The sequence below is a fragment of the Camelus bactrianus genome, chromosome 32 (assembly GCF_048773025.1).
Source record: "Camelus bactrianus isolate YW-2024 breed Bactrian camel chromosome 32, ASM4877302v1, whole genome shotgun sequence".
Taxonomy (NCBI): domain Eukaryota; kingdom Metazoa; phylum Chordata; class Mammalia; order Artiodactyla; family Camelidae; genus Camelus; species Camelus bactrianus.
Window position 1 is genome coordinate 3,837,823 of NC_133570.1, and position 24,368 is coordinate 3,862,190.

At 49.9% G+C, this 24,368-nt stretch overlaps 1 non-coding gene across 1 annotated transcript; it reads right to left on the minus strand.

Annotated features, from left to right (window-relative positions):
* Nucleotides 1–7,948: 7,948 nt before the first annotated feature.
* Nucleotides 7,949–8,023, minus strand: TRNAG-ACC (transfer RNA glycine (anticodon ACC)). The gene has a single exon. It is a non-coding gene; the product is annotated as a tRNA-Gly (tRNA).
* Nucleotides 8,024–24,368: the final 16,345 nt, after the last annotated feature.

Genomic DNA, 24,368 nt, shown 5'->3' on the forward strand with positions numbered 1-24,368 from the left:
GAAATCTCAGTCAAGGAAAGAATTAGATGCTGGCGGGGGAGGGAGGAGTATTTTGCATAATTCCTTCCTACCTGGATTGCTTGCACCTCAGGTCTCAAAGGGAAGGGAAAAAAAGTCAAACTATAAAGTCAGGGCGTAATCCCCAATCCTATTCATTGCTTTTAATAAATGCCAGTTTTGAAAACTGGAATTCATGAGGTGGGAGTATAAATTTTACAAGCTTTGATATCCCGATGCAGGGTTTGATATTTCCAGCCTGAAGAAATGAAATTCTGAGGGAAAAAGACAAAAGGTAGAACCCTTCTGTGGAAACACATAATCAGAAGCATTTAATCGTCATGTTCTCGGTATTCACTTGATGTTTGCAAAGGGATAAAGACGTTGGGGGGGGCGGGTCCACGGAACTTTTCGCGAATTTTCAGTACCTTCGTACTTTAAAAAGATTTCCAAAGTGGCAAGATTATATTGAACAAAGGAAATAATTAGATTCGCAGTGGGCAAAGGTGTTTTAAGAGAGCCTTCCTTTCAGCAAGGAAATAGGGCAGTTTGCATCACTGTGGTCAGGATGTGCGTGACCTGGCTGGTACCCATCATACTATTTTTTTCCCCTTTTTTTAAATTGAGATACAGTTGATTTATAATGCTGTGTTAATTTCAGGTGTACAGCAAAGTGATTAAATTATACATATACATACAAGTGTTCTTTTTCATTATATGTCATTACGAGATATTGATTATAATTCCCTGTGCTATGTATATAGTAGGTCCTTGCTGACCATCACACTATTGAGAACATGAAAAGGGAATTTTTTTTCCGCTAAAATAATTAGAATGATAAATATGGCCTCTTAATTGCCTCCTGAAATCTGGTGAGGGGGCAGTGATGATACTCAGGGTCCGTGGGGGGAAAAGCCAGCAGTTATGTTGTGTCTTTAACCAGATACCCCACACGGTAACATCTGTGTCAGTGAATTTCCAGGGAGAAAGCAACTGGGTGTTGATGATTTGGAGCTATTTAAATGGATGTGAACAGCTGTTAATAAAACAAGATAGCACTCAAAGAATTTTGAGAGGAATGAAAGAAGCAAAATGAGAAACAGTGAGGGGAGGAGTGACCGTGGTTATCTTTTTTGAAGGGTTTGTCCTCCTAGTCTTGTCCCCCAGCAAAACCCAAGTGAAGGACCTGATCGGATCACAACAAATTAGTTGATCCCTGAAGAATGAGGGGTTGACCCCCCCCACAAGCAGTCGAAAATCCAGATAACTTAGAGCTGACCCTCATACCCACGAATTCAACCAGCGATGGGGCGTGTAGTACTCAAGTATTTACTGCTGAAAAAAATGCACAAAGAAGTGGACCCCACACCATTTAAGACCACGTCGTCCAAGGAGCAGGTCTGTCTCACGTGAAAAATACCGTCTAGAACAGAGAACCACCTGCGCGAGTCACCACAGAGCGAGCCGTCTCTCCCTAGTTACCTATTGCCCTGGCTAGGTGGTTGGCTGGGGCTAACGGAAGCTCAGGGGCATCACGAGACATTAACTGCACAGGAACAGAAGAACGAATGTCAGTTCTCAAAGAAGGAGGCTATAATTTGGACAAACAAGATGCTTAGTTCTAATGCAAGTCATCGTGGATACAAGGTTCTAAAACATTAGCACGTAGGGGGGAAAAGACACATCACTGTCAGAAGTTCTTCAAATGGAAGACAAAACAGAATCCCCCACCCCCCACCATTCAACCACCATGCAATAAAAACACAGAAAAACTATTACAAAAAAAGCCATGCAAACAGTTTAGGTTTAAGATTTTCACAGCTTATTGAAAGCCATGCATTGAAGCATTTGTCTCAGAGGAAGCAAAGAAAGTGTTTGCACAGGGGCCTGTTTCAGAACGGCTCTGAAATCAGCCACCATGTGGCAAGCCCGTGGCCAAGCCGAGCTTTGCCAGCTGGGGTGGCCGAGAAGAGGACTAGAAATGAACGGAGCGAGGGATGAAGCTAAGACTGTGTCTCAGGAAACAGGAGGTTCGGGGACCGCTGGGAACGCAGAGGAGAACACAGGGGGAGCCCCTACAAGTCTCCCCGCTGCAGAAGGAGTTCATCGCACCTCGTAAGAGCCATGACAATCACTGAATTCTTTCCAGAAGACACATTCACAGTTAGGCATAACCAGTTGAAATGCCGGCCACTTGCAGAAGATGCGACAGGATGGAAAACGGCCAAACCAGTATAAATAGTCTGGCTCAGCTCATGCGGGGAAGGAGGAGGAACTCAGCACTGACAAAAGGCACCGAAGATGCGAGATCCGCAAACTGAAACGCCTGTTGCCCTGACACCAGGCGGCAGGTCTGTCAGGACGGAAGCCCTAAGCCTGAGAAGATACGAGGAGAGGTAATTTGGGGCGAAAACAGAGCCTTTGAGTGTACGACCATCAGAAATAATGTTTCTAGCTGTTCTTCATGAGATAATGAGAGGAATTTATTACTAATCTCTTAATTTTAAAAACAGGATGCGCAGAGGGAGCAGAGGGGCAGAGAGGGGTGCGAGAGGACCCGGGACAGCCAGCCCATGGGACACCTTATGTCCCTCTGTCCCAGGACCTGGTGGCCCCCACCGCTTCCTTCACCAGGAGTCTCTGCACCGTACATCTTGTAGGTCTACGGGTGGAGACAGGAGTGGAATCAACAGGAGGGTGGGCTCCGAGGAAATGCCCCCATGCCCCATCCTCAGTCCAGATTCATTTAAAGCCCAGGTTGAAGAGTCGAGATGCTTTAGGCTCCGTGTGACGCCATCTGCACGGCTGTGGCGTAATCCCTGCCCTTGTCCCTCCCAACTTTCCGCCACGTTCAGTGAGTGGAGTCTCCTGGACCCGCAGACTCTGGATGTGAGCAGTGCTTCTGTGAAGTCAAGTCATCGATGTGCTTCCAGCCACAGTGACTGTTTCAGGAATGGGCATTTGACCCCCGTAGCCCCGCAAGGTGACTGGCCTGCAGGAAATAAGCCCTCTGCGGCATAAATCTCATAGAAGTTGGAGTTTCCTACAAGAAGCACATTTAGAAGAACGGTCCACATTTCAGGAGACCTCAGGCTGGGGGGTGCTTGGCGCTGGCATCTGCCCGTCCATGCTGAGCCCTGTCCGTCTGGGGAGTGAGGGCTAAGCAGGTTTCTTGTTTCCCCAGTGATGTCATCCTGAAACTCTGAAACGATGACCTAGTGTGTTTATAAAACCCACCATCACTAGCAAATGCCATCTTGCCCATGGCCCATCACACCTGGACATCACACCTGCCTAGCTGCTTTGCAACTGTGTACAGTGTCAATTTTGTGGACAGAAACCATCGGCTACATGCCTAAGAGGGGCTGCACGCAGAGTGTCCAGCCGGGACCCTCCCCCACCCGCCCAAGCTGCAACCTGAGTGCATCCCATCGCTTGCTGGGACCTGCTGGGAAATGACGTGCTCTTTCCTGCGGGACATCGACCTGGAAGGACAGGCAAATTATTAAAAAGATAATTCTATTATCTTCAGCTTTTAGCATTAAAGAGTTTTCAAAGTCCCAGGTGCTCGTTCTTAATCACAACACCCTCCTAACAGCTACGAGAGCGATGATATTAACATAGCGGGAATTATCAGGCAAACTGGTCACAGAAGGTGATAGTGCTCATGTTTAATTTTCATTCTAACAAAAAGTCTTCTAAAAGCCTTGTAAACCCTCTATCAAGAAAACGCATCAGACTCTTTTTATTGCCTGCCCTGTAGGCTATCAAAATGTTTGCATATTGAAACCCGTTCTTGTTAAAGAAACCCTTTCTTTCCTCTTTATGAGACATTTATTTTATGCTGTATTAAGCCAACAAGAGAAAAATTGATCTGATGTTTGCTCTTATATGTGATTTAATATAAATACACATGAGTCTCAAATATATAATTTTTCCTATAACTGCATGCCCAAGTGTTTCTCCCCGGTCGGCTCCAGGAAAGATTGTTAAAATAGCTTTTATAATTAACCCTTCCCTGTGGATGGGATTTCTCATTTGGTTGTTCTTATTACAACTGCGATCTTAATCTCCTATCGCGTTTCAGTCACTGAAAGAAATAGATTGAAAGGTTGAAGAACGGGCCAAAAAAAAATCACTCGTGCAAGTAATATTAATACCGGAAGAAGCCTCTTTAAATGTAGAAAAAGGCTACATCTGATTCCCTAAAGAGAAACTTCTGCTCCTTGAACCAAAAGAAATATGTTGAAAGGCTGCCTCTTCCTTACCTGGTCTGTCACCTTAGGGAGTATATTTCAGAACAGCGGCCGCCACGAGGATGGAGATAATGTCAGGAGGATCAAGTTAAGAGAAACCCAGCCTACAGCTTCATGGAGAAATTAAATGAGACCCTGATCAAGACGTGCCTGAAGGCCACCCTCTGCTGTTCCTCTTTGTTGATGAGAACCAACGAATTCTGACAGTTGTTTAAGTCAGACTGAGAACGGATTTATGTCTTGGGTCACCCCAAGTGCCCTAGCCTCTGGAGGCCCACGGCCAGCAGCCCTTGGCTCTTCTGACAGATTTAGCCTCCCCTGATGGATGGCCCGGGCCTTCCTGCATAACTGATCATTGTGTGTGTGTGTGTGTGTGTGTGTGTGTGTGTGCGCACCTGTGTGTGTCACATTTACCAAGGGCTCTGACCTCTAGGTCACTCTTACTGCACAGAGAGGAGGAACAAGAAAGATGGGAAAACAAGAAAAAGTTGTGCTCTAAGGAAATAGTGGACAGTGGGAGCCCAAGGGGATTGCAAATGCTCAACATGAGAAAAGATGGCCCCCGGTGCCCACGGTGTCCCCAGACGTCTTGCCCAGTCTCCTAGTTTATCTCTTCCCAGAGAGTCCCTCCCCACACTCAAAACTCTTCCTCATTTATCTGTGGTTAAAGGCTCCCCAGTTGATGTGTGTTACCAGCTGGCTGAGACGGGTGTGGATAAGGTAGAAAGCAAGCATCTCCCCCAGACTCCTTCCAAATGCCCATCGGAAAGGAAGGGCTTTGCGGCAGTCTTGCAGTCCACTCTCCTCCTTCACTGGGACACCCTGGGACACAGCAAGCACCCCCTCTCACCTCTTCATCAACAAGCTAGGCGGTGGCATTGCCAGACGAAATACAGCTGCCCAGTTAAATTCGATCTTTCAGTATTTTTTAGAGTGAGTGCGTCCCCAAGATTGCGTGGGATACACTGATACTAAAAACATGGATTCCTTGTTTATCTGAAATGAACACTTAACTAGGCATCTTGTGTTTAGCGTGGTTGAATCTGACAATCTTGACAGGAACCCTTCCAGCAAACACAGTAATGGTGTTTACATCACTGAGCTGGGTGTCCAGGAGTCAAGGGCAGATGGCCAGTTTCCCCTGCAACTTCCGTTAGCGATCCTTCAGCGTTGCCGATGCAACTGAAGGAGACCACGCAAGGGCAGGTTTGGCCCTAAGTCTGGCTCCTAATCTAGTAAGTGTTAGCTATTCCTTTATCGAGTGTGCAGGGTAGGTCTGAAAATCATTGCAAACTCTTGGCACAAGGTCAGACGCCCAGTAAGCACTGGTCATCATCATTACTGTTAACGATCAGGTCATTATTGCAGAGATACTGTCTGTGAGCCCTTTCGGCAACGCCAGTCAGCCAGAAGTGGGTGCAAATACTCCTCTTAGAAAAGAAAATGGGAACAAAACGATTTGACATCATTTTTCTGGAGACAGATGGATACGTACTAAGCGAAAAGGTGACTTCCCTGCAAAGGAGCTCAGATCCAAGACTTCCTGTTTCCCACCAACCTCTAAACACGCCGGTGGGATGAGGCTAAAGCATCCTTATATGTGGAGGGAAAAGAGAAAGAGAATTCAGTTCAGATGCTGGAGGGAACTTGGAGGTAACAGAGAGCACCCCTTCCTTCAGTTCTCGAAGGAGCAGAAGGCGATAAAGGAGGTTATGAATGGCCAGAGCTATCGGCAGGAACAGATTTTAAATAACACATTTTGATTCATCAGCTTTGATCCAAAATCTTTATTATAGCAAATGGCAGTTATTAGATAAAGATGCCCTGTGTCTCGGCAATAAAGGAGCAATGGTGCTTTCAACCCATTTGAGCTGGTTAAGCTTTCATGGATTAAAAGCCTTTTAATAATATCTGCTGAAAAGTGTTTCTCTCCCAGTGCAGTGCAGTAACAAAAATCATTGTACAACCATTAAGTGAAGCCTGGACCGGAAAGATAATGGTCTCGGGTTTATAAAGTTAGACATCGTGACAGATTATGCCCTGAAGTTCCGGCAGCGCAATTCTGTCCAATAAGCATTCAGAAGTTCAGATGTTTATCTGAATTTCAGGACCTCCAGAGACATGTTTCCGCCCATCGGCTTATCCAGGAGCAGTTTTTTCTCTTTTTGATTCTGAGGAGCAGAGTCAGGTGGTTTGACGAGGGAAAAACAGGAGCAGAGAGAAAGGCTCAGGGTGTCCCACTCCGGCACACGCCCAAAATACGGAACCAGCCCACCCGTGGCGCCCTCCAGCCGCCCTCTCTTGGAGTCGCCTTGGGTTGCTCAGGACCCTGGAGGATGTGCAGGGCAGCTCTGCAGGGCAGGTCACCTGTTAATGTCACCCTGTCATCCCTGGATCCAGGGCAGCCAGCATCTGTCCAGCTCTGACTTCCCGCCGGCACCTGAACCCTGGCACAGCCCTTCTCCAGCAGAACCAGCTTCTCACGCTTTATTAGCTTTTTCTCCCTTTAAAATAAGTTAATGTGATAAGCCCCGTCCCCCTCCCTCCTCCTCCCCTCCCTCCTCCTCCTCTTCCTCTCCCCTTTCCACCTCTAGCTTTCCCATTAGCTGCCAGCACCACACTCTCCTTTCTGTCCTCATTTGTACATAATCAGACCTGAAAGGTGAGGTCTTTTGTGACTGTTTCTAAAAGACCACACAATCGTGTATTCTTTACTGAGCTCACTGCCCTGTGATCCTCGACGCTTTCTGATCTCGGTTTCCCACCATATCAGGAGCCACCTAGCTCCCACCTGGAACAACAGCTGAAAAGCAGACGTGTACACCTGCCTCAGGTCACACCTGCCCCTGGTACCACGACACACACACACACACGCACACCTGGGCCTGGGGTAGAGATTTTTTTTTTCCCACCCAGCTTCTGACTCCTTTCAGCATTCACCAAAGAAACAATGCAAACCACTGGGGAGGCTTTGTGAGAAGCTTTAACCTAAATGACATTCATAACGCTCTTCTTCTTCAAAAAGTGTCCTATTTGAGTGAATACACCAAAGGACAAAACTGAAGTTTTCCCCTTCTCCATCAAAACGTAGCCTGTTTTCGAGAGCGTTCTTTGCTTCCTCGTGGAAAAGAGCCTGGCACTGCGGCATGAATGTGGGAGCAGATTAAAGATGTTCTCCACTCCTCTCCAGGGGTCAGGACTGGTAACTGCGCATCCCAGGACAAAATGCTGGGTGCATAGGGAGGTGTGAGTTTCAACGTGACAGAAAACAAAAGAGCACCCCTTTAGTTATTATAAAAATGCAGTAATAACCACTCTTAAGTATCATTCGATCCCAGCTGGGCCAACCTTTGAAACAGGACCTGTGGGTCCCAGGAGGCCCCGGACACTAGACCTAAATCATGGAACACTCTTGCCCCCACAGGGATGACATCCTTGTCCTTCAAGACCAGAAGCTGTTTTGTAGTTAGCATAGTCTTTGTGCAACCAATTAAAATATTAACATAGCCTGGATTTCACAGCCAGGGCTGACCCGGCCAGAACTAAGACAAATTACTGTGGATTTTACCATGCCTGCCACACAGAGGAAGCCAGTCTGTGGCTGTCAGCACACTATTTTAATTATTATCAATCTCTTTTTTTTCTTTTTTTGGGGGGGAGGAGGTAATTAGATTTATTGATTTTTTTTTTTTTGATGGAAGTACTGGGGATTGAACCCAGGACCTCGTGCGTGGTAAGCACGCGCTCTACCACTGAGCTACACCCTCTCCCAAGTTATTATCAATCTTCTTGAGGTCGGTGCATGTCTCATCCAGCCTCCTACCTCTATTCTTAGTGAAGAACTGGCGTATTAATTTATCCGTTCATATCCATTCAACACGTGTTTTTTGCAGACCTGTAAGGCCTGCTCCCAAGATCAAATCTGGGAATTTAACGGGGGGGGGTGAAGCCAGACCTGCCGCAGCCCCACGAGGTGATGGTCAGTAACGAAACAAACCCATCAAGCCTTCACGGAAAAGGTCTGTAAAGCGACCACGGGACCAAAGCTGAGCTACGCGGCCCTGTTATCACGAAAAATAGCAAGGTGGGGTCAGAGCGACAAAGAAAACCCACCTGGCTGCCTAAGAATGCGAGAGTGTGGTCTGACCTGCTTGCGCAGAATCAAAGCGCACTTCCCTAAGAGAGCGTCTGGACAGCGGGTACCGGGAGGGTGGACGGCCACTCCTCAGGCGACGCAGGGGAGAGCGCTGGGCACAGGGGAACCTCGGGCTGCAGGAAAGGGGAGAGGAGGCAGGGCCGTGGGGCTGGGGGAGGGGGCGCAGGGCACCCGGGGTGGGAGGCTGGAGGGTCCGTGGGGGCTGGGAAAGACCTGGCTTTGATGGGAGAATCTTAAATATTTGCTTTTATCCCAAGAACAGCGGGGAGGAGGAGTTGGTAGGGAAAGAAAAAAAAGAATAAGATGAGATTCCCATTTTAAGTGACCCCACAGAGAATGGATTTGAGGGCTGCGGGGAGATCGGTGAGAAGGCTCCAGTCCGTGAACGGGATGCTGGTGGCGCCTGGTGCTGGGGGAGCAGGTGAGATGGAGTGAAATGGGGGGGGGGGAAGCATGATAAAGGAGGGACACAGGAAGTACCTGGAAAAATCCGTACGACGTCAACGTCCGTGTGTAGGTCCTTATTTTAATCTTAGGCTCCTCTTAGTTCTGATGAGAACTACATGGCTGAGAAGAAATAGGTGAATAAGTGAAAGAATTTGGCAGAGGTAAACAGGGTTCTTTGCTGCTGGGCTTAAAAACCTCCCGTATCCTGGTGTGCCTTGCGCGTCAGACAAGACACTGTTTCAGTCGTCTGCCGAGTTATCTGGCTATGAAACAACGCTTGTTTTCTCAGAAGTACACCTCTCAGGATGGGCTCCACCCAAAACAGAATCGGGAGATCAACCCTACGCCCTTGCGTTGCAGGAGGGGCGCTGGGAGGTCCCGAGAGAGGAAGGTCTCCGAGTCCTCCCTCCGGGAGCAGAGTCAGTAGGGGACGTGGCGCCATCAGCCCCTATAAAAAGGGGTGGTTTGGGTTCATCCTCACCCTGTGCTAATTCCCCAGGGAGTCCTAGCCAAGCCGTGGGAGAGCCGCCCGCTCGGCTCAGGATGATTTCTGCATCGGGTCAGCTCCCCCATCCACGGGCAGAGCGCGCCCAGGCTGCTCCTCGGCCCCACGCGGGGAGCGCCGCGCCCTGCCCGCACCGCCCCGCGCCCGGACGCCGGCTGGGGCCCCTGCAGTCTGTCCTTCCGTGCGTCTGCACCTTGGCGCTTCGCAGTCCCCCGGTTCTCTCTCTAAACGCCCCGTAGGCTGTTCCGGCGGGTTCCCGAGTGATGACATATGTGCCGCCTGCGCCAAGAGCTGCCTTGGTCCGTGCTGAAATAGAACATGGCCAAGAAAGAAACTTCCCAGAAAGTACCAGGAGAGAAAGGGGCTCGCCCGCCCCGGGAATGGCAGTTAGAATTCTGCACACAAAGATCCCCACGGAGCCCTCAGAAGGCAAGGAACAGGGAGAGACGGGCCGGGGGGAACGTTCACAGTAAACAGATGCAAAGTCAAAGGCGTGGGGCCTCCAGCCCTCGCCGGGGGTGGATTCCTCGGGCTTCACAGAAAGAACTGACACGGGTGGTGGGCAGTGTCTGCTCCCCAGGAGATTCCCACGGGGGTGGCCTCAGTGGGGGGCGGACCTCCGTGAGGAAAGCTGGTCCCACCCCGACGGACTCATCTTTAAGGGCTGACTCTCACCTCGACGTGGTCCCTAAGGAACTGACATCGCCAATGACCAAACTGGGGGGGCGGGGGGGCTTTCCAAGTCAACGTGCCGCCCTGTCCATTTCTTCCCCAGGACGGGGGCTCTTTGCGGGCAGAGACAGGGCCTGTGGTCACTTCCTGGGGGATGACCCAAACTTCTTAAAACGACAGCAGATCGTCCTCTCATGGTTCTGGAGGCCGGAAGTCTGAAATCTAGATGTTGGTGGGGCCAGCCTGCTCTGAGGCTCCGAGGTTAAGGTCCCTCCGAGACACAAGTTCCTGTGCCTGTGACTTGACTCCCACCCTAAACAGCCCCCTCTCAGGAACCGACACCACGATGCACAAACATGCTCCTCTGTCCCCTTTTTCTCACACCACAACCATGACTAACTCACGTCACGTCAACTTTGAAAGCTGAGCTCAGCAGAACCCAGCCCTCTGTCTCACCGACCTCGCCCACCGCCTCCCCCCAGAGCCCCCATCCTCCACTCCTGAGCCCACTCGGGCCCTCCTCCCCACAGCAGCCAAGGGGCCTGGTCCGCCAGGAACCCCCGCACAGCCACCCCCGCTCCTCATCTGCCTGCTCCGCCACCTTGGCCACGCCCCCAGCCACTGGGAGTTCGTGTCCACGCCCGAGTCACCCTGAGCATCATAGAGTCCCCGGAGGCAGGGACCAGGTCTGACTTATTTGGCGACCCACCCCCGGCATCAGCACCACCCAACTCGAGGAAGATGTTTAATTAATGCCCGTCCAACAGACGAATGAGAGACAGTCTGCGTGAGCTGTCTACCGCATTTGCATTTGCAAGACTGAGATTCAAACACGTGCGCCAGAATCTCTGAAATAACCCTGCCTATCTCTTCTCCAAACACAGCTTTCCTAACGACAATTTGGCCTTGATTCTGTCAATTTTCCCCGAGTACCAACGACGCTCTTTGATTTTGTCGGCTTCTTTAACTTTTATTTCTAACTTTTCAAAAAATCCTGTCTAGTGAGTAAAGGAGCATCTACAGAACGGGAATAAACAGATGTCTCTCATTAGTACAAGACGGCTTTCCTCTTCCACAGAACTTTAATTTTATTCCCCCATTTAATGTTCATCGATAGATGGTATGGAATCAGGCCTTCAGACAAAGAATGCAGTTTCACAAGGTTCCACTTGGCAAACCTGCCGAGTTTAGACAGAGGCCACTGCAGCTGCCAGAGTCAGTTTGCCGGGGGGTGGGGGGGGGCAGCGAGCTTTCAGTGTTTCGTTGGAACAAAATGGGACTCCCTACACAAAACGTCTGTTTTGTTCATGCGGGCTTAGACGAGCAGGAGGAACAAGAGGCACTGACCTTGACCTGCCCTTGTGGCCGTCTCTGCATTTGTGCTCAGGACAAGTTGGACAGGTCCCCCCCCCCACCACCACCACCTTTCTCTCTCCAGACTGAACAGTAGCTCAGGTCCCTTGATCCACAGACATGGAAAATGTGGCCCGGGGTTCCTCTTCAGCTCAGGTGCCCACCGGGGCCACACGCTCTCATGACTGAGGGCCTCATGCTGGGCCTTCCTCCCGGCCACGCGCCGGCCTGATTAACAAGCATGAATCCTCTTTACTTTCACTTTTATAGTAAATGACCTTGGTTTTCCATTCATAGCATTCATGTCATTTCCATCGAAAACTTCTTTTTTTTTTTTTAATTTGAGTGACGTATTTTAGAAGGGAAAATAAGGGAGGAGGGTACAGCTTAAGCAGCAAAGCACGTGCTTAGCATGCACGAGGTCCTGGGTTCAATCCCCAGTGCCTCCTCTAAAAAGAAATCAATAAACAGACATAATCACTTCCCCCCACAAAAATAAATAATAAATAAAAATAAAAAAGAGAATACAAAAAAAGAAAGAAATGGGAAAATATCAAGTAATTAACAATGCAAATGGCACAGCAAATATCAAATCATGAGAGTATCCCTTGCACAAAGGGCTGGATATTTGCAAACTGGGTAAAAGGCGTGGGAGAGAAATTTGGGGGACCTCTGAAAGTCTTTAGAATAACTTAGGACCTACTAGGGAACCCTGAGGCTGCACCTTCATTAATTTAAGGCAAAAGCAACTGAAACCTCAGGTTGTGCTGGGTCTCCGTGCCCTCGGACGCCACGCTGACTCTCCGGGTAGATCCCCAAACGGTCCCCAGGTTGCTGTGGATTTATTTCTGGACAAAGAGTAGGCTGATGCCTCGTGGGACGCCGCGTTGCCACTTCTCGGTGAGGGCCGCCACAGTGCCATTTGTTTCCGGAAACAAGCTGAAGTATGCAAGGTCGTGATTCAAAACACATTGATTTTTGTCCTGAAAGCTCAACTTCTAAAGACAGAGGAAGCCTCGAGCTGATACATTCGTGCCAGTGACTATGATTTATCTTTCAACGATGTTTTTAAAGCAAAGCAGTAAGTTGAGTTACAGAAAAGTGCTGAATACATGAAAAGAGGCTCAACGTCGCTCATTATCAGGGAGATGCAAATCGGAGCCACAACGAGACACCACCTCGCACCTGTCAGATTGGCTGTCATCAAACAGAGCACAAATCGCAAGTGCTGGCGAGGACACGGGGAAAAAGGAAACCGTCCTGCACTGTTTGTGGGGATGTAAATCAATGCAGCCACTGCGGAAGGCAGGATGGCGGTTTCCCAAAAGACTAAAAACAGACTTACCATATGATTCGGCAGCTCCACTCCTGGGTGTATATCCAAAGAAAACATAACGTTAATTTGAAAAGATATGTGCACCCCAATGTTCATGGTGATGTTATTTATAACTGCCAGTGGAAGTAACCCAAGTGTCCATCCATGGATGATTTGATAAAGAATATATGTATATACAATATACTCAGTCATAAAAAAAGATTGAAGTTTTGCCATTTGCAGCAACCTGGGTGGCCTTGGAGGGTATTATGCTAAGTGAGGTAAGTCAGACAGAGAAAGACAAACACTATGTAATGTCACTTATATGTGGAATCTAAAAACTTACAATACACAGCGAACATAACAAAACAGAAGCAGACTCACAGATACAGAGAACAAACCAGTGGTGAGCAGTGGGGCGAGGGCGGGGTGAGGGGCAGTCTGGTGGTGGAGGGAAAAAGGGGCTATAATGGGATTCTGTGAAATCATGCGTGTGAAACTTTTGAAAATTACGCAGCACTATAGAATTTAAAGAGTTTCATTCAATAAAAAAAATCAACAGCAAAAAAAGAAAAGAATTTGAATGTTTTTCCAGTAAAAATTGATCAAAACAATAGTGTTCATCGCAAAATCAGTACTTAATTCTTCACCATTCGCAATAGTGAGACCGCCCATCAGACGACAGTGCTCATTAGCAAAGTCGAGTGCAATGGGTTTAGTGAGGACGTCAATTAAAAAAGATAGAGAAATGAAAAGCCAAAGAGTACTGAATTCAACCCAGTTTTTAAATGTCATGTGTCTTTCAGATTTGTCCAAATCCGCAATTCTGAGGCCCTGCGTGTTTCAGTTTCAAAAGAAAGAAAAATACTCAGTCTTCGAGCCAAATAAATAAGGACACAAACAAAAAGTGCTAAAGGTGCGAGGTCAGCATGAGGGTGGGCAGCAGAGAGCAGTGGGGTTTTCCACAAACTCACGAGATCGGCAGCTGAACGCCTGACGTCTGGGACGGGCTGAGCCCCCGGCCCCACTCCAGCGGAGCGCCGGGGCCCAGGAGAGCCCTGGGAGCGACACTTGGGGTCCTCTTTCCTTCCGTCCTCCGCTGGGGTCCCACCGAATCCCACCCCGCCCCGACTGAGGAGTCCCTGGACGCCCCCTGGGTAGGACAGCGCGTGACAGAGGTGAAGTGAACTCGCAAAGAGCACTGCAAATAAAGCACACTCGTCAAAACACGAACGTCATCTTCTGCAACCACATCAGGCCGCAGCACCGGTCTTCGCCTGCCTCAAGTCCAGACCTCTTGTTCTGATGGTCTTGACCTTGGACCTGCGGTTTTTAAATCAGAAGAGGAGGACAGACTCTTCTGGAAATTTTTCGACCGATCCCAGGAAAGCAGCACGTGACAAGCGCCCGCCAGCGAGGGCTCGCTCCAGTTGCCTGTTTCGTGAACACGTGTGTCCTCTTTTTCGAAGCAACCTCTGGCTGAGTCCTCAGCGGGGAAACACACCCAACCCTCCTCAGTCCCGACCCCGGGAGGGAGCGCCGCTCCCACACACGTCGAAGCGTTTCAAGGATCCGACGTGTGAAAAAGCAATATAATGTTATTACTGCCAGATTCACATGGAAGGTGATTTAAATAACGTGGACCCACCATCAAGGCTCGGCCGTTTTATGTAAATAACAATGAACTGTCACTGTTTTTGTCAGGCCCGCTGAAACTCGGGCCTGAGAATGTTGCTGTCTTTCCTTTCAAAGTTGGTGATAACCCTGTCTGTGACTCGCATTTGTCATGTTATCTCTTTCTCTTTGCTCACCAAATGGGCTCTTAATTAGCTTGCAACGCAGCTCAGCCCAGTCAGCATGACTTTCAGGCTGACCGCATCTGGCCGAGGGGGCTTAGTGGAGCCCCCCGCTCCACAGCGGCCTAGCTGTACCGACGGGAAAGCACCGAAAGCAGATTCTCAGGGTTGCGTTTTTCACTGAGGTGTAGTGGATGCACCGTCTTATGTAAGTTACAGGTGCACGATGCAGTGATTCACGGGTTTTCAAGGGTGCTTCCATTTATATAGCTGTTACAAATTGTTGGCTACGTTCCCTGAGTTGTGCAATATATCCTTGTAGCTTATTTTGTACAAAATAGTTCGCAGGCCTTCAGCCTGTACCCCTGTATTGCCCCTCCCCCCGCCTGCTCCCTTCTAGGAACCCCTAGTGTGTTCTCCATATCTGTGACTTTTTTTTTATTCATCAGTTTGCTGTATTTTTTAGATTCCACATGTAAGTGACATTATACAGTATTCATCTTTCTCCGTCTAACTTGTTTCAGATCCTTCAGATACCTCTTGCATTTTAAAGTGCAAGAATTCACAAGTCATTTCTGCACATTTTGAACACAGAAGGACAGCATGGTCAGGCCACGGCCCCCTGCCCCGATTCTGCATATCTTTTTCCTTCTGACTGACGGCTGAAGGCCCTCCCGGGAGATCCTCCCACATCTCCCCCGACCCCATTGCTCTATTGCTTCCAAATACCTTTCTGTGCCTCATCAGACCTGAAGATGTCCCCCCCAAAAAAACAGGAGATGGTAGTTCAATGCTCAAAGAAGACAACGATCTGTAACAGCTTAACCAGTGACCTTCCTGGGAGGAAATGGGGTTCACAGGCTTTTCTGGGACAACAATGCTCTGAATGCCCCCTTCTCCTCCCTCATTGCTGGCCGCCCGCATCCCACAATTGATGCTGGATACTGATTCACTTTCTCAGGTTCTTTGGAGATGACATGTGACCCCATGTCTGCCACTAGAAACTTGAGAAGACACTGACAGGGGCTTCTGCAATGTTCCCTTCTTAATGAAAAGAGACACCCAGGATGGTTCACCTCTGTTGGACCAGGCCTCTCCTTTCCACCCTCCCCCCAAAACTGGTTTCCTTCCTGAAGCCTTTGGACATGAATGGATGAGGATGCAATGTTAGGCGCTTTGACAGCCATCCTGTGGCCATGAGGGGACATGACTAAGAACCAACTGAAATATTCAGGAGGCTTCTTGGTGTTTGAGATACTAACTCCCCCTGTTACCCTTCTGTTACTAACACAGAGGAGATCAAGGATGCCAAAGAAACTGTGATTCGGTTTGTGAAATTCCAAGATCCACAGTGAGTTTACGAAGGATATTTTCTGGGATTGTGTGTATCCTTTCCCAAAGCTCTCGCAAAACGAAAGGTACAGCGTGGTTTGCATCACTCTGTGAAATTATCTGGAGCACAACTGCCCTGTGTTTCTTCGTGTAATTTCCAAATGCTGCGAGTCTGTGCGAGTGACGGTGTGTGTTCACATGACCTGTTCGTGAAAGTGGACGGACAGCTCTGACGCTTTTACTCAGAGTTCAGGGCTCCGACCTAGATTTATGGGATGGAGAGCTTCCATGAAAAAGATCACCAGACACAGCCAAACCACGGTGTGTGGAATTTAATTACAGGGGTCCCACCATCTGCCTGACTTCTTTCCATGTCGTGTGAGAGGTGTAATGGTCCTACGCCACCATCTGCCAGAAATTCATACGGAAAATATTCAAGCGAAACTTCCTTTTCTCAGCCTGGTAAGTGACCCCACAGAAAGCTCCAGGCCCCGCTAGCCAACTGTGAATACAAGTAATTACTTTCCAGTTCAGAAATATCCATCCTTTCCCAGAGCCCAGGTCGACATCCAGCCCCAGACGTCTTCTGAGTTAGAGCCCCCTCCCCCTGGCTGCGTGTCCTAATGCCTCCACCATGGGCTACTGCGCACATCGGAATGCCACCCGTCTTGGTTTCACCGCCTGATAAACGTAGAGATCTCATTAAACAATCGCTCCCCAACAGTCTGAGAGGGTATAATTTAAGGATATTAAGCGGGTCTGATTTTAGCCACCTGTAGAGTCTACATCCCTGAGCAGTATCAAAATAGTTGAGAAGCGATGCAGGGCGGACCCCAGGCCATTTCTCAGCTGAACATCTGAGAGTCTCCCCCACGATGGTCCAGATGTGCGTGTTTCCTCCAACAACCGGGTGTTCAATGCGACACTCCCACGTCTCCCTCTGGGTGACAATCGGCACCCACTGTCGTCGTGCACTCCGCAGGAGGGGGCCTTGCTGCTCGTCCGGGAGAAAAGCAAGAACGAAGACAAGCTGGCATGTGCACAGTATTGCAGTGAAACTGTAATTAATGCAGAGCTTGCTCCCAGACTTCCCCGAGGTTGCTCATGATCGTGAACCCTCTGGGCTCCGCTTCTCCAGCCTGTGATGTCATGCTGAATGGACCGCGTCGAGCAGTGCCCGGGGGGAGGAAAAGTTATTAGCGCTGGGCTGCAGTTTGACTCTGTGGTTTCAGGACCAGATTATCATCAGCCCCCCTCCCCACCCCCAGCGCCCCTTCCCCCTCTGTCCTGGTGGGGGGTGAAGTTGATGGATTTGGCATAAACTTTGAGAGCTGCAGGGGAAGATTCTCAGCTCAAAGGAGTTCGTGGTTTTCTTTCATTTGCATCCTTGAAGACAACCCCAGCAGTTCATTTCGCGAAGATGCATTTCACGAATGGCATAGGAGTGTCAATGTGGAATCTTCCGTCTCCAACACGACAGCCCGGCTCTCCTGCACCCAGGGCAGCGAGGGGGCAACCCTAGCAGGTCCTGCAGTGAGCAGCAGGGCTCTGGGGGCCAGAGGATGGAGTCTTGCAGTCTTGCAGCTCCCCGCGTAGGTCAGGTCACGATGTTCCTATAAACCTCCAACAAGATGGATGTTATTCTCTGCGCTGCAACTTTTTAAAGGAAAACTGTTAAACCTTGAAAGGTCAGAGCCTTGAGAAGGGGCTCTCCTGTGTATTTCAGGCTGCAGGCAACATTCTTTTATAAAAGGTGCAGAACCAGCAGAAGCACCTCCATCCGGTTACTAAGCCCAGGAAACAGAGCACAGGGTTAGAGCTAAAGGGACAAATCCAACGTGGAGTCGGGTTTGTGCCTCTCGGTTACACCCTGAATTCACAGCAAGAGCGCTCAGCGGCGGCGAGGCTGGGTGTGCCCTCCGGCCAGGTCAGCAGCAGCCGTGACGCGTCCAGCACGACGAGGAGGGTAATCGTCAGGAAATGAGACAAGACTGTGGCAGCATCCAGGGAGCGTCACCAACGGGCAAAGGCGCTCAGACCCAGACCGTAGCAGCCTGCAGGGTCTTGGAGCAACAAACTCAGCTCCATCTGAATGGGACACAAAGCTCTGCCCGTCTGTTTTTGCATTCACCATAAAAATCATAGTATTTAGATTCGTACAGGAAATCTCTTTTAGTAAGTAATTCACTTATTTCAAAGCCAACAAAATAAATTTCCTTAAACTATCAAATAACCCCAAAGCTACTTAAACTACTCCAGAACACGGGGAAAAAAAGAGAAAACTTTCCAATTTTTTTTTTTTTTTTTATGAAGCAAAGATAACATCGATTCTAAAAGCTGACAAATTTACTAAAAAAAAAAAAAAAAGGAAACTAGATCGATCCAATGATAGCGATGCAAAAGCCGTAATATTAATCAAAAGAATCTCAATCCTAAAAATCACATTGTGGCTAGTTGGCATTTATCCCAGAAATGCAAGATTGGTCCAGTATTAGAAGATGCATTAATGTACATCATCAAATACGACATATATCATTATAATAATAGGAGCTACAGAGAAAAGCCCACAGACGCACTTGACAAAATTCAACCTACTCACTAAAAAGTGGGTTGGTGCACACTTTTATACATATGGCAAAAATCTTAAGAGTTCAACAACACACCTTATTGGCCAGGCTGTGGCAGAACAGGCACCCCTGAGCATTGGGGATAAAAATGCAAATGTTAAAAGAAGAAGCAAGGAGGAAGGCATAGCTCAGAGGCAGAGTGTATGCTTAGCATGCATGAGGTCCTGGATTCTATTCCCAGTACCTCCTTAAAAAAAAAAAAAAAAAAAACACTTCTTAAAAAGAAAAAGAAAGAAGGAGCTGGAGGAGATGTTATACAGCTGAGGGGATGTGAACACTGACTGGATATTTGACGGTGTTAAATTTTGAGCAGTTAATGGTATTATGATAATATAAAATTGAGTCTCATGCTGAAGTATTGAGAAATGGAAGTGTAAGTTGTCTACAGATGGCTTCGACATAATCTCGGGGGAAGATGGATAGAAGGTAGAAACTGTTGAAAAAACTAGCTGCATGATCGTAACTGTAGAAGCTGAATCATGGACCCGTGAACCTTTGCTGTTCTCTTCTCTTGGTTTTTATGTGTGCTTGAAATGTCCCTAACAAAGAGAGGGGGAGATGTATGATTCAAAAAAATATACTCAGCTAATGAACCACTGGGATTTTACCCCCTCCTGTTTCTCTTTTTGCTTTCACTAAGCAGTACATTTTAGTATTAGTTATTAATTTCACATACTACAATGGAAAAACCACAGCCCCTGCCGAACTCCCCTCCTTTTATAGATAATGAAGCCAAGGCTCAGGGAGGCACGCGAACCACCCCCGGCGCACAGCAGGCCGGCCGTGGCGCTCAGCCTCTAGAAGGCGCCGGGCCCTCCGCGCCGCAGAGCCGGGAGGACCCCAGCAGGACGCCCGCAGCGTGATGCTGAGCACGTCCCCGCAGTCAGCGCTGACCCCTGAGACCGGCTGGATGAAATGCTCGTTATTGTTATTCTGATTATTTACTGACAGACGTTGCAGTCGGAGGAAAACGCTGGAGTCACCCTTGTTCTCTTCAGTAGCTGCCTCCTTATGGGAAGGCACTCCTGAGGGTGCGGCGGGGTGACCACTCTAGGTGGCGTTCATCCTGTCAGGAGAAGATGGGGCGGGTCCAGCTGGAATTTACATGATGTGGAAGTACATTTTTCTCCTGCTAAGAATGCATTTTTCAAGAGGGACTGGAGGAGCAAATGCTCCCAAATCCAAAAGTTAGAGGAAGACATTTGCCTCCCGGTCGTGCTGGTCATGTGTCTGCTGCTCCCTGCAGCTTAGCAGCTGGTGTGCGGCGGGGACACCCTCGTGAGTCGGGTGCCATCCCCAACACAGCCACGGGCTTCCCGAGGTCATGCTCCCCTAAGGGTCCCCCGGAGACCCGAGTTGCTGTCCCTCAGCCAGAGCTGTCTGGCGTCCTCCAGATGCCCATCTGGAGTGCAGGCTGCCCCTGGGCTGGCAGAGAACCTCAGCTCCACTCACCAGCGGGGACAGGCATGGGGTGATGTCTCCCCAACGTGCCGGGAAGTTTCCAGGGAGCTGGCTGGGCTCTAACGACTGAACAGGAGCAACCCCCGCCCACCAACGTGGGTGCATTTCATCCCTCGGGAAATAGGAGCAAAGGTGACAGGGGACGTCCTACAGGAGAGCAAAGATGGGAGGACGGGTCTGAAGGCGGTCAGCAGTGATGGCCTCTCTCCATCATCAGAGCGAGAGCTTTCCTGTGACAGATAAACGTGGGGGAGCAGCTGGGCTGAGCGGGGAGCTCTGACCCCTGCGGAGGGAATCAGAGCCGTGGAGGGGAAGAGACAGCAGCCGGCAGGGAGAGGGGCCGCGTTCCAGCATCTTCCCTCCAAGGGAAGCCATCATGGCGTCTCACTCTCCCGCCAGCGCTGGCCACGTTCCTCTCCGCTTCTGCATCCAAGTTAATCCATGATTTACGAATAGAAATCAGTCAGGCACGGCTATGCCCACAGTGCCGTCTTCAACAGCAGATGTTTCCCAGAGTAATTATATGAGGATGATAGCAACAGAGAGAAAAATACGCCGGGTCATCACAGTGGATCCCGGGCGCCAGGAAGACCAGTGTTTTCGCCAGTGGCACTGCCAGCAACCGGGGGAGAAAGGGCTCTCAGGCCCAGGGCGGGCCCAGCTTTCTCCGCATCTTTAGTCATCAGCCAATCCAGCTTTCCGTGCCTCGGTCCCCTGGCCTGGGAAACAGGAAGTAACCCAGTTCGCCGTCTCAGTTGGTCCTGCCAGATGCACAGACACCGGGGAGGAAGTAGCCTGGAAGATGGAGGAGACATTTCTCGTGTAAACAGTCCGTGGTTCAACCAAGCAATGGACTAAGTAGTTTGTTTGTTTAAATGCCATCCTGGCTATTTTTTTTAATGGATTTTTAAAAAATCATTTTCTTAATGGAGGGAGTGGGGATTGACCCCAGGCCCTGGCGCACGCTAAGCACATGCTCTGTCCCCACCCCGCCCCCCGGCGTGGTTTTGAGATCTGCTGGAGTAACTGAGTGCGCCCCCAGCCACTTCCCTCTCAGGGCTCCCAGGCACGATGTCCCCCTGAGTGCCCTGGACTAGGTCCCAGATAACCCAAGGCAACGTCTATGTCCAAGAGCCCACGGAATTATTCCAATTGCCAGTGCACAGGGAGAGCTCAAAACTCGGCTAGTCCACCCTGCCTGCTGGACGTAAGCTGCCCCTGCAGCCCCAGCTGCTGCTCCCTGCCCCCGGGGGCAGCCTCCTCTCTCAGGGGGCCGCAAGGAACAGAGTTCTGTCTTTCGTCTACACAAGGGTCGCTGGGTTGTGTCCTGTTGCCAAAGGGATCTTTGAATCGTATAAACCACCATCAGCATTTGGGGTCTGGAGATGGGGAGTCTGCACCCTCACCAGGCTCCAGCTGTCCCCCCACTGTTCACCCAGTTTGTCTCCCACTCTGGTTCCCAGTGTCTTCCTGAGTGCCTCACGCAGGATCGGGGTAGCCCAGGGGTCTCTCCTGAGCCAGACATCCCTGGGCGTAAGTCCTCCCTCCCTCAGTGCTGGAAACCGCATCCCTGGGCTCTCCGTTCCCTCCCTCCTAGAAAGGGGCTCCGTCGTCCACCTCCTTCGGGGGCTGCTGTGAGAGCAGGTCCAGACACACACCACGCACACTCACTGCCACCGCCACTGCTGTTACCAGAAACCTGAGGAAGCTTGCAGGAGCTGGGGGCACATTGGCACTCACTGGTCCCCAGCACGTGCCCAGGCGTGGGAAACAGGAGGCAGAAGCCAAGTGCTTCCGTCAGGTGATCTTAGTGGCAGATTGAGAGCAAATAACGTTTGGGCTCAGGCTCCACGTTCTTAAAGTAATCAACCTGGGCCTTTTGATGTCACGTCCAAAGTGAAGTGTACATCCAGTGACAGAGTCTTCATCCCACCGCCGAAACCTGTCTGCGTTTCCTGTGCTGCGCTGGGAACGATGTTCCCAAATCCTTTAAGTACCTTGTGCGTTATGTATTTTATCTTTTGCGATTTAGAAGTATTTGTTCAAATGGGAACGCTGAAAATATACCACGTATTTGGGAATTCCATGTAGGCTTTATTTATATTAAGTAGAGAAATCTGGGGAAGAGAAATGAAAACGGCCCGGTCCTCTCTTTAAATCAGAGGCCACGATATGGCCAGGACTCGAGTGAATGACCGTCAGAGAGGACCTGTGATTCACCGAAATAGGAAATTTCAAGCCGAATTCTGGGCCCTCGTGCAAGAGGGTTCACCAATTTAATCAGACTATTAGAAGTAACGGGAAAGGGCAGACCAGGAAAGAAAGAGGGAAAGGACACAGCCGCATAAGCAGCGCGTAGGCTGCGCTGTGAGGAGGGTCCTTGATGCGCATCGGGAGGCTGCGGTCAGGTGCACAGCCCCTGCAGGACCGGGCGCCGGCGGTGCACTCCCGCCCTTCGGCGCTAGAGGGCGCGCCCGCGCGCAGCCCGCCCTGAACGGACCTCGGAGACTCTGGCGCTGGTCTCCAGCCTCCAAAGGGTCGACAGGGGGCGCTGTAACAGGGACGGCCGGAGCCCAGCCCGGAGATGCAGAGCTCTCCGCCACCTGCCCTGATGCAGGAGGCTCCGCGGCCCCGGGACTAATGGGCAAGGCAGGAGGGAGGTTTTCCCTGTGCACCAGGGGGATAGACCCCACCTCTCCCAAATCCTGAGGGCGCCTTTTGCTTTATGGAAGCTGGAGGGAGCGTGTCAGTGAGTCCAGTGATCTTTGCAAAATCGTCTCCCAGGATGTTTCCGAGGCAGGTGTCCCTGAATTAGAATCTCAGCTCGTCCCTTCACTGTGCGACCCTGGACAGGGAATCCACCTCTCTGAACCTCCGTCCACCCCTAAAATGGGGATGATGACCATGCCCGGGTCATAGATTTGGGGCGAGAATTAAATGAGACTGCCCCTGCAGGGCGCCCACGTAGCAGCGCGCCTGGTACACGCATGCGCCACACGTACGCGCGGGCCCCACTCCGGCTCGGCGAGCAGAGTCGGCTCATCAAGAGAAATGTGCACTTTCCCTTAAACCAAATAATGACTCTGCACAGCTAATCAGGCTGAACCTCATTCCATTATTTGTCCGTGATTAGATCTGGCCATTAATCCAATTTTCCAGGTCCAGAATTAGACTTTAACCCTGAGCTCAGCAGAGTCGTTCTCAGCTGCTCCAACAACGTGCCTGGCAGCAGAGGGACACCTGGTGTGGGTCCTTTCACTCGGCCTCGAGGACACTGGGAGCTAAAGCTACAGGTGGCAAAGAAAATCTAATTTCCCCCCCAAGCCCTAGGTAATTACAGGATGTCATCACAGCCTGATGAGTATTTACCCAGCAGAATGAAACAATGTGATGATTCCTGATCGGCTCAAAAGCTTAACTGTCATTTAAATAGGGCATGGTGTTTAAAATATTAATTTCATTACCTTCTAGTGCCTTATCATTGTAAATCTAAAGCATCACGCAGAATATATTTACACATGTAAAGAACCTATCATTATTCTTTCTCTGTAGCAGAAATGGCTGTTGGTTTGACATCTGAATCAGAGCATCCGCGTATCGGGAAAGCAATGATACAATGTGTTTCTGCATCAAAGCTTACTCAGTGTTGGAGAAATACACCACGCAGGGGACGGAAGGGCAGCCGGACAGGGTGGCAATGTCACATCCACCACCTGTGATGCGTGCTTGATCTCTGTGTAGCGTTACAAGTTCACCCTTTTTGCCGCCGAGTCAGTCCCTGGAATACAAGTGACTTCAGGATTCCCCGAAGTGCGGCACCAGTCACAGCAGGAGCCTTGGTGACCATGACCTGACTGCAAAATTCTCAGGCTGGAATTATTTCTGCATTATTTCTCTGAATCATTTTGATTGTGCACTTGTCTCGGTGAAGATATTTGTGCTCGCATCCATAACATAGTAATTATGAGATGAGAGCCCACCACAGAGACGTTCTCCCATAAACAGGCTTGTCATGGCGACAGCCATGGGAACAGCGGCAGGGTTGGTGCCCCTCTGTGCCTGGGTCCTGACCTACAGTTTTACAGCTGGAGTCATCATCTCAGCTGGTGGCACCACCGCACGGCCTGACATCAGTGACTTCGCCCCAGGAACATCCATCTCCTCGTCCTGGGAGGGCCAGGAGTCACCCACTTCACAGTCAGTTGTTAGGATTGTCCCCCAGATTTGCAAACTGCCCACGTCTGATGCATGATTGGTAGGTGGCAATGTTGGGTAGGTAACAGTTCTTACTATTTTTGTTCTTGGTACCATCTTAGCATCCTAAGCATCTGTTGGCGGTGGGGTAACAGTCTGTTGGTAGGAGTTCTCTGCACACAGACCTCAGCCCCTACTGTTGGCATCTTCCATTCAGACTAGAAAGAGAGCTGAGCCCACATCGGGGTGCCGTGGTT